The sequence below is a fragment of the Geospiza fortis genome, unplaced genomic scaffold, assembly GCF_000277835.1.
Source record: "Geospiza fortis unplaced genomic scaffold, GeoFor_1.0 scaffold23, whole genome shotgun sequence".
Classification (NCBI taxonomy): Eukaryota; Metazoa; Chordata; class Aves; order Passeriformes; family Thraupidae; genus Geospiza; species Geospiza fortis.
In genome coordinates, this window is record NW_005054303.1 from 11,241,453 (window position 1) to 11,251,206 (window position 9,754).

Genomic DNA, 9,754 nt, shown 5'->3' on the forward strand with positions numbered 1-9,754 from the left:
GTCCGTGGCCCCGCTCCGGGCTCGCCCTCTTGTCCCTTTTTGGGGCTCTTCATCACCTTCAGGGGGTCTCATCCAGTCCCACAAAGCAGCGCAGCCGCTCCCGTCCCTCGGGCAGAAAAGGGGAACCCCCGGGGAAATGCAGGATGTTTTTAGGGTCAGCAGCTGTGGGCTCTACGCCTGGAGGATGGATAAACTCCAGCTCCGTTTTTTTTCCCAAACCGCGGGCTCAGTGAAGAGGAAGGATAAATATTGCCCGGGGCTGCAGCCCTGCGCGGCGGGAAAGCCAAGCGAGGGCTCGCAAACCAGGAGGTATTTTCAAAGCAAACAGCTCAAAGGCGCTTCCTGCGTGTAGGCAGGGACAGGGTTGGTTGTCGAAGGCTAGGGAAGGTGCCATGGGATGCTCCCCTTGCCCAAATCCTCCTTTCCAGCACACACCTGCAGATCAGGGGTAGTCTCAGCCCCCTGGCCTCAGAGTCCTACCCACCCCCTGCTCTCCACGTCCCCAAAAGGGAGAGGGATGAGGTTGGCAACAGGTGGGAGGTGGAAAGGAGGGATGGAGGGTGCTGAGGGCATCCCCTTGGAAATAACTCCCTGGCCAGCCGACAGGTAGGAGCAGGGAGGCCCTGGAGCTGAGCCAGGCACAGGTTGCTGAGCTCTCCTCGATTAGGCTTGACCTCGCAGCAAGCTTTTCACAGCAGAGCCAGCCTGGGGAGCAGCCCGAGGCTCTGTCTCACTAAGCTCTGCTTTGTGTTTCCACGGGCAGGAAGGAGTTAATTCGCCCCCCACTCCCGTTCACCCCCCAGGACAGATTTCACACTGTGTCCAGGTCAGCCAAAAAAGGGGAGGAAACAGAGCAGCAGAATGATTAATTCTACCTGCTTTTCCCATGAGTGATCACCTGCTTTCGGGGTCATGAATAGCAGGTAGCTCTCTCCGTCTCCAACTCTGAGAGCCTCATTTGTTTGGTGACAGCTGAGTGACAAGACCTGAAATCCGAGCCCTCAACTTTGCCTGATGTGTGGATAAAACCCTGGATGTTCCCTCAAACATTTCAGGAAATGAAAGTTGTAACGCGATCCCTCGTGCGCCCACATCTCCCCCAGCAACACACAAAAGCTCAAAGGAACCTTCTCGGATTAAATTCAGCCTGGAGAGGATGGAAGGAAAATGGAGAGCAGGCTGAGAAAGCTGGAACTGGCAGGCTTTTCTTCAGCACTTATTGGAAATGTCTGTCCAAAGCAGGGATTTAGAAAGGTCACCTCCACTGTAAGTGCTTCTTCCTCTGTTGGAGTCAGACGGGCAGCCTGGTGCTCCCCAGCCCATCCCCACCTCTGGGACAGCCTGGGGAGGGCTGTGGGGTGCGTTTAGATTCCCCAGGCAGGAAATTCAGTGTATAAAAGCAAATACCCAAGGAGAAAGGCAGCCAGCCCCCTGCTCTCTCCCTGTTTAATTTCCTGGGTCACGCTGAGCCAGCGCTGTCCTGCCCATGAACCACAGCTCTGCTCTGCCCTGTCCTGCTGCAGCTGCTGCCACTCCCCTTCCCCACCAGCCCCCCAAGTCCCACTCTCTGCCCCCACAATCCTGGGCCATGTGCTGGCAAACCCTCCACAGGAGCTGCTGCTGAGGAGTGGATGCTCGCTCAGCCCCTGGATTTAAATCCAACATTTCCAGGCCTGGCTCTCTAAAGCTTTCACATCCCCAGCTGCAATTCCAGGAGCCCAGAGCCACATTTGTGCTCTGTGTCTTTGCAAACCAGGCCTGAACAGCCAGAAAGTCCGAGTTTCATTTTAAGCACACGGGTTTGGGAATGGCAGCACCTGCAATGAGTCCAGGCGTGTGGTGCTGTCAGGATTAGACTAAGGCATCCCCCCTCTCTCCTGGGAAGGTGGTTTGATGGAGCTGCCTGTCACCAGGCAGCCAGTGGCTGCTTCTGCTGTTACCCAGCCTGAAGATAAAGCACTATTTAACAATTGTTTAACTATTCCTGAAGTGCTTCAGGATCTGCAGGCTCTGTAAAAGAAACAGCGCACGCCCCGAGATAACTCTTCACCTCTGAGCTTCTCCCTTGCTCCTGCTTTTCTCCACTCATGAATGCAGCTCACGAATGCTGCACAGGTGGAAAATCTCTCTGTCTGTTGTCAGTGATTTTGCACCCAAGGAAGGGCTTGCAGAGGGGTGACACTGCTGGAGATCAGTCTCTGTACAAGCAGCCTTCAGGGCAGGTGCTGCAGCCTGCCCCATGTCATGAACAGCAGCAGAACACAGAATTTACACACCCTGGCTGTGGTAACGCATGTCCAGGGATGGATTTTGCTGTTCCTGCTGGGGCTGAGGCTGTCAGGCTTTCTGAGGGCACCAGGTGCTGTGTGGGGCGGGCAGAGGTGGCCAGGCCGGATCTGCAGAGCTCGGGGGCAGAGCACAGAGTAACCTGAGAGCCTGCCACCTTTCCCAGCTGCATGTGGACACAGCTTTAAATATGGAAATGAAGGAAAATTTCCTTTAATCTCCAGGCAGAGAGAGCGAATTACCAGGCTCCCCAGAGGTTTTTAGTGCTCACCCCAAGTGCAGCCTCATGCTGCTGGAAGGAGGGCACCAGGCTGAGCCCCCATCCCCTGCCACCCTGTCTGTCCTTCCAGCTGGACTTTTCACCAAGGGCAGGGACATCCCCTCTCTCCCTGTGCTTTGTAGCGTTCATCCACATCTCCTCAAGTTCTAAACAGAGGCTGAACTTTCTCTGAAGCATATAATCCCAATCCTAATAATGAGGTTAAAGAGGCAGATTTAGTTCAATTACTGTTTCCTGTTTTCATTTGTCCAGTGCTTTTGGAAAATACCTCTGTGGGCAGAGAGACTCCTTCTCATCCCTGTCTCAGCTTCTCATCCACAGCTCAGCTCTGCAGGGGTAGAGATGCTCTGGGATCTGCTCAGACTCAGATGAATTTCAGCTATGGTAGAGAAGCTATGGGAAATCCTCGTGCCCGCATCTCAGGATGGAAGAAAAGGGGAAAATTGTCCTTTTTCTGACTTCAGGATGGAAAAGCTTTTAAGATAATAGCTGCAGCATGGATCAGCCCTGTTTTACAGGAGGGAAACTGAGACCAGGGGAGATGACAGACCTGCTGAAGGTCAGAGCAAGGGCAGGTGATGGGGTGGGGAGGGTGGCTGGTGCTCTGCACTCCCACACTGCCTCCCTTTATAGTCCCCATAATAAGTCACTGCATCTTATCATTATGTAACACAATATTCCTAACATGAGACAAAACCAATTGACTAAAACACAATGCCAAATGAGGCTTGTGGCTAGCACTCCCTGAAGAAATTGTCTCTTTTCTAGAACTGAAAAAAAAACCCAACAAAAAAAAACCCACACCAAACAAAACAAAACAAAACAAAAAATTAGAAACAATTGAAAAATGAAATCACATCTGCAAACTATCAGGGTGTTTCTGCTGAGCCCCAAAGGGAGCCTGTGTCCCCCCACCCCTGCTCCCACTGCCCTGTGTGGGGTGCTGGGTGTCACAGGGACCTGCAGCTCTGTCCAGGAGGGCACAGGAGGGATTCTGGGATTCTGTGGCAGTGCCAGGGGTGCTGGCAGACACAGCCTCTGTGCAGCTTCATTCAACAGAAGGGCAGCACCGTCCTAGAGCAAATCAGAGGTGTATTTAGGGAACTAAGAGCTCTCTATGCCTGATGTCCTGGAGCTGGCAGGGAAACATGCAGAGACAGAGTTCAAGAGGGAAATAACTCTCTTTATAAACTACTGTTCCCTTCCTGGGAGCCCTCCTAGGCTGGGCAGAGGCACTGGCACAAAGGAAGTGCAGAAAGAACCAACCAGGGATCCTGCCAGGAGCTGCTTTGGGTCTCCCAGCCAGCAGCTGCCCTCCCAGCAGGGCTTTGCTGCAGGAGCAGCCCCAAGGGGAGCAGGAGCTGGGAATGCTGTGCAGGCTCAGCAGTGCCCATTGCAGGGACAGCTCTGTCCCCTGCTCTGGTGGCATCCAGCCATGGGAAGGACATGAAGGACATGGCTGGGACAGCCCAGGCTGGGACACACATCCCTGCTGCCCTGTGGGACAGGACAGGCTGGAGCTTTAGCCTGCAGGAATCCCCCAGCCCTGGAAGTGTCCAGGGCCAGGCTGGCTGGGGCTCTGAGCAAGCTGCTTGAGTGGAAGGTGTCTCTGCTCATGGGATGGTCTTAAAAGTCCCCTCCAACCCAAACCATTCTATATTGCTGTGATTCTATGGATTTCTAGTTTTAGAGGCAACTTCTCCACAAGCCAAGGAGGAGCTTTATGGGGAGGTGGGATTATTTATTAGGAGGGAGCAGCACAGGGGATGCTGAAGCTGTGCTGTTCCCAGGAGACACAGAGCCTGCTGGGGTGGACAGACACACAGAGCAGCAGGCTGGCCAGGAGGCTGATGGCCCCTGGGGCTGCCCCAGCTGTACCTGTCACCCTTGCTACCCTGTTATCTGTCACCCCTGTGTGCAGGATCTGCTCCTGAGCCCCCCAGGCCCCAAGGGTGACTTGTTCTGGGTTCAAAAAGCCCCCAGGAGGGCAAAGGCAAAGCAGGGCTTGGAGATGGGGAACTGCAGGAGGCTTGCTCAGAGCCCCCCACCCCTGCTCTGCCTCTGAGCTCCCCAGCAGGCAGGGCTGGGCTGGGGGGGAGCTTTAGCAACAGGATTTTGGGGCTCTCTGCTGGCCTGTGTGACTTCATCACCCCACAGGAGCTTGGGACAGTGGTGTGGCCAAAGCCAGTGATGGTCATGGTGAGGATGGTCAGCAGCTGGCCACCCCTAGCACCCCTCCCCAGCCTGCTCCCACTCAGGGCTGAATTCAAGCCTAGCTGGGAGGTTTTAGGATGGAGGAGAAGCCAGCCCCTACATGGTGATGACTTTCAGGGAGCTGTTTAGCCCCTTGATCCACACCAAATGTCCAACCAGCCCATCACAGCGGTCACTTCTGGTTTATGGATGTGTTGAATTTGCTAATCTACCCTAGATAAGAAAAAGAGGTGATGTTGCATGGTCTGAAGGCACCAGTGCAAGGGGGGCTTGTTTAAATCCTCCAGACCAGAAGGAAAAGAGGCAGAATGAGCCAAATCTGTGAATAGGACTGAGACATAACACGTTCCCCCAGCAAAGGGGAGTGCAAGGTGGGCACCACAATGGCTCTGCAGCAGCTGCAGGGTCAACTTCAAACCTAAAGCACATTTTGTTCCACTGTTTCCAAGACTCATGGGACTGCAGCAGTGCTGCTACACAGTCCCTGCCACCAACATCCTCCTGACCCCTGGAGAAAATGATCTTCCCTCTCCTTTCTGCAGCAAGGAAATGTTTTATTTAGGGAACTGCTAAATGATGAAAGTCTTGGGGACAAGATACTGAAAAACAGAGAGAGAGAAGAGAAACCACCCACTGGTGGGGGAGGTTAACCAGCTTCCACATCACAGCAAATGAAGTAGAGACAACTGGGGAAGGGAAAAGAAGAGAAGAGAAGAGAAGAGAAGAGAAGAGAAGAGAAGAGAAGAGAAGAGAAGAGAGAAGAGAAAAGAGAAGAGAGAAGAGAGAAGAGAAGAGAAGAGAAGAGAAGAGAAGAGAAGAGAAGAGAAGAGAAGAGAAGAGAAGAGAAGAGAAGAGAAGAGAAGAGAAGAGAGAAGAGAAAAGAGAAGAGAGAAGAGAGAAGAGAAGAGAAGAGAAGAGAAGAGAAGAGAAGAGAAGAGAAGAGAAGAGAAGAGAAAAGAGAAGAGAAACCACCCACTGGTGGGGGAGGTTAACCATCTTCCACATCACAGCAGATGCAGTAGAGACAACTGTGGAGGAGAAAGAGATGGAGTTTTGTTTCCTAAAGGACAAACCCTGACTTGCACAGTGATTTTTTTTTTTTTTTGTGCCATGCCCCAGCAACCTCCCAGAAACCCATCATGGGTGTCTGATGGGTGCCACTCCCACAGCAGGGACTGTCCTGGCACAGAGCATGGCATGGATGGGGTGGCACTGCAGGATGGCCTGTCCCTGCATGCCCTGGATCCGGGTCTGCATCCCCCGGGCTGCTCTGGATGATGTTTTGGGGGCTTGGCTTTGCCCAGGGCAGCTCTCTGTCCTCATCCCCCCACCTGCCAGGGGTCTGTAGCCGCTGGTGGAGGCAGGGAAAGGGAATAATCTGAATATTATGGATACCCTCCTGCCCGTGCGAGCGGAGAGCAGGTGCCCACGCAGCTGCCAGGTTTGAAAGAGGAGCTGGCAGGAGGGGAAGAGGCCAAAATGGGAGTTCCCAGGGAGGGGGAAATCACATCCATCCCAAACAGGGGCCCGTCCCACCCTCGAGCAGACCAGGACCATAGGGAGATGGGGAAAAATAAAAATATTTGCAAGAAATCTCTCAAGGCAACATGCAAGGGGTTGGGGGCTGAAGCCAGATTTAAGCAGAACCTCCTGCCCAGTGATCCATGAGGAAGGCTCAAACAATGAGCGGGGAAGGAAAGCTGAAATGATGGTCACCAGGAGAACCTGACACCCGCGGCGGGGAAAACAAATAAATGCGGGCAGCAGAGCCTTCCCCACGGCGGCTGAGGCAATCCGTGCTTGTGCAACCCTAGCCCGGGGCTCCCTATCTCTGTGTACGATCTGCCCCGATAAGATTGTTCCCGGCTGAAAATGAAAACCGCAGGGATTCCAGCCGGAGTCGGATTGTCCACCTGAGCACCGGGGCACTTTCATGTGGAACTATAACCGCGGTTATTGAGCTGAGATGAGGGCAGGGCGGGGACAGAGGCGCTGGGCGGGTTTGGATGCGGGCAGGGATGCCAGCAAAGGCCAGCGCGCCGGGGGCGAGGTGTCCCCAAGGCGCGACCATTGCTGCCTGAAGCGATCGTAGAAAAAGCAACGGGCTCTTGTCCAAACCTCGCTGGTTTTTAGTGAGAACAACTTGGGGTTTTTTTAGGGTCTGGGGGCTTGCTGTTGGCAGCTCTGGTGTGATAAAGCCTCAAATGAGAGTCACAGGAGCCGCGCTGGAAGCAGCCATCGCCACTTTTAGGGTGTTTGGGGTGGAGCAGCAGATGATGAATGGCTCTGCTGAGTGGGAGACAGAATACATAAACATCTCCTATCCATATACATGTACCTCGAGAGATAAACGCACCTGATAGAGCCGCTGTGCGGCACAACCCACCTGATAAGGCATTCCCAGGAGCAAGGTGTGCAGGATCAGATCCTCGTTCGCAGGTAAAAAGTAGATAGTGGCGGGGTTTGTCTCTATTGTGGCTCTAAAAGCCGTGGTTTGGGGCATGTGCCTCAGCACCCGGCCGATTAGATCCCACCTGCTCTGAATGTCAGCCCTTTCCTCAAGATAAAAAAAAAATGTTTGGGAAAAGTGGCAGCAAGGGATTGCTTGGTGATGCTGGAAATGGAACCTGCTTTCACTCAGATGGGAGCGCGATGTGGATCCTGTACCCTGAAGCAGAATCAGGACAATACTCGACCACCTGAAAGAGAATTTGTGTTTATTTTATGCATTTAGCACCGTGTACTGACTGTTCACAGGTTTTAAATGCTGCTGAGTGAGTATATACAGCAGAAATGTCAGCTGGGGGGGGGATGAGGCAGGCTGGGGAGTTGGGCTCCCAACCCCTTGTCAAGCTCCTGCACCAAGGGCCAAAATCCTGGTGAAAAGCAGTTCCAAGTGCTATGTGTACTGCAGTGACTCCTGCTCAGCTGCTGCAGCTTCACAATTGGCATTTTCCAGGGGAATTTGTGGCTGACTTTCTCTCTCCCTGCTGCAGGAGAATCCATATGAGCCAGGCAGGGAGCTGCACACGAGGTATCATCACCTCAACAGACAGAGCTGGCTAAAAATGAATCAGGGCCAGCACTCCCCCTGCTCTGACATCTCTCCTCGTCCCTCAGCTCCCTCCAGCTACAGCAATCCTGCTATAAAAGAGAAATCTGTGTAAAACCGTGCTTGCAGATGGGATGTATCCCTTAAATCGTGTGTGTTCCCAGGGCCACTGCCAGCCCAGGAAAGGCTGCATGTGCACACACAAACAACAAACACACTCTCACACACACACAAACACACACTCTCTCTCTCACAGGTTTTTGGATGACTGATGAGAAACCAAATCCTTTAGTCCTGCCCATGGGTAGCACGTCCTGCAGTGGCCATCCCTCTCCAGGGCTTGGTGTTCCTGGCAAAGCTGATGTGAAATGAAAATGCCTCTAATTTTCTGAAATTCCTTAATCCTGCTTATTTTCTCCCTTTCCCTGAGAGCTCGGAAGCCGCAGTGGTCTCCTCGAGCCCACCCAGTAATTACAAGACATGAGCTCAGCCCGCTGCTGGCCAGAAACAACATCCCAGGAGCAACCAGCAGGAACCAGCCCTGAGCCCTGGCAGAAACCTGCCTGGGAGTCTGTCACCAAGGGCTTGGCAGCGGCACACCGGCCAAATCACAGCGAGGAAAAAGGAAAATATCCCATTTTCCTTCCTGCCCCAGAAATCCTGCCTTTCCTAGAGCCACTGGCTGGCTGCTCTGTGTCTGCGTGCCACTTGTCTCTCTCATCCCACGATGCTTCTTTAGGTCTTGATCTATTTGGCTGCCAATTTTTAAACCAAATTTGACCCATTTATCGTTCCAAATTGCTTGAGGAGGTCAAGCCCTTCAGCAGTGCTGGCGAGGATGGGGGTTTCCAGCAGGAGGGTGGCATCTAGCAGGAAAAATCTCCCTGCAGAAATTAGATCAGACAGAGCCCCGAGGAAGCCGAGCTAAAAATAAAGGTTGAACTCACAGAGGAGTTATAGGATGGGAACAGAGGCTGTGGTGCATCCTTGGTTTTATTCTTAGCAGGCACAACTGGAGAGATGGGTATAAATTTACTGGCACAAATCAGTACAGTTAATGGAGGGATGTTGGGTTTTCTTTACATGCTGCGCTCACATTCACAGGTTTACAGCAAATCAGGTTCTTTGCCTAAATCCCCCAGATTTGCAGTGGCTTTGTGATTGCACTTTATGCAGGCTACCCTGATTTCATGGACTGCTTCCCTCCTCCTGCTTTCCCTGCGCACAAGCAACGTTCAGCTTCCTGCATCCCAAAAAACCAGAGCTGCCAGAGTGAGGATGAGGCTTCTCTGCTCCAGCTCTCATCCCTGCACCAAAACCTCACTCTGCACAGGATTTCCCTGGACACCCTGCTCTGGCATGGCTTAGAAATAACATCCCAAATTCCACTGCTTGGCATTTCACTGGGTGAATCCAAGGAGGGTGGTGGGGTCCCAGCTGGGGAGTGCCAGGGGGGATTCTGTGCCTGAGTGCTGAGCTTGGAGTGTAGGAGTGGGAATATTGGAGTGGGAATGCAGGGATGGGAATGCAGGAGTGGGAATACAGGGATGGGAATGCAGGAGTGGGATTGCAGGAATGGGAATTCAGGAGTGGGAATGCAGGAGTGGGAATAGAGGAGTGGGAATGCAGGAGTGGGAATGCAGGGATGGGAATGCAGGAGTGGGAATACAGGGATGGGAATACAGGGATGGGAATGCAGGAGTGGGAATACAGGGATGGGAATGCAGGAGTGGGAATAGAGGAGTGGGAATACAGGAGTGGGAATGCAGGAATGGGAATTCAGGAGTGGGAGTGCAGGAGTGGGAATAAAGGAGTGGGAATACAGGAGTGGGAATGCAGGAATGGGAGTGCAGGAGAAGGAATACAAAAACGGGAATGCAGGAGTGGGAATACAGGAGTGGGAATGCAGGAGTGGGAATACA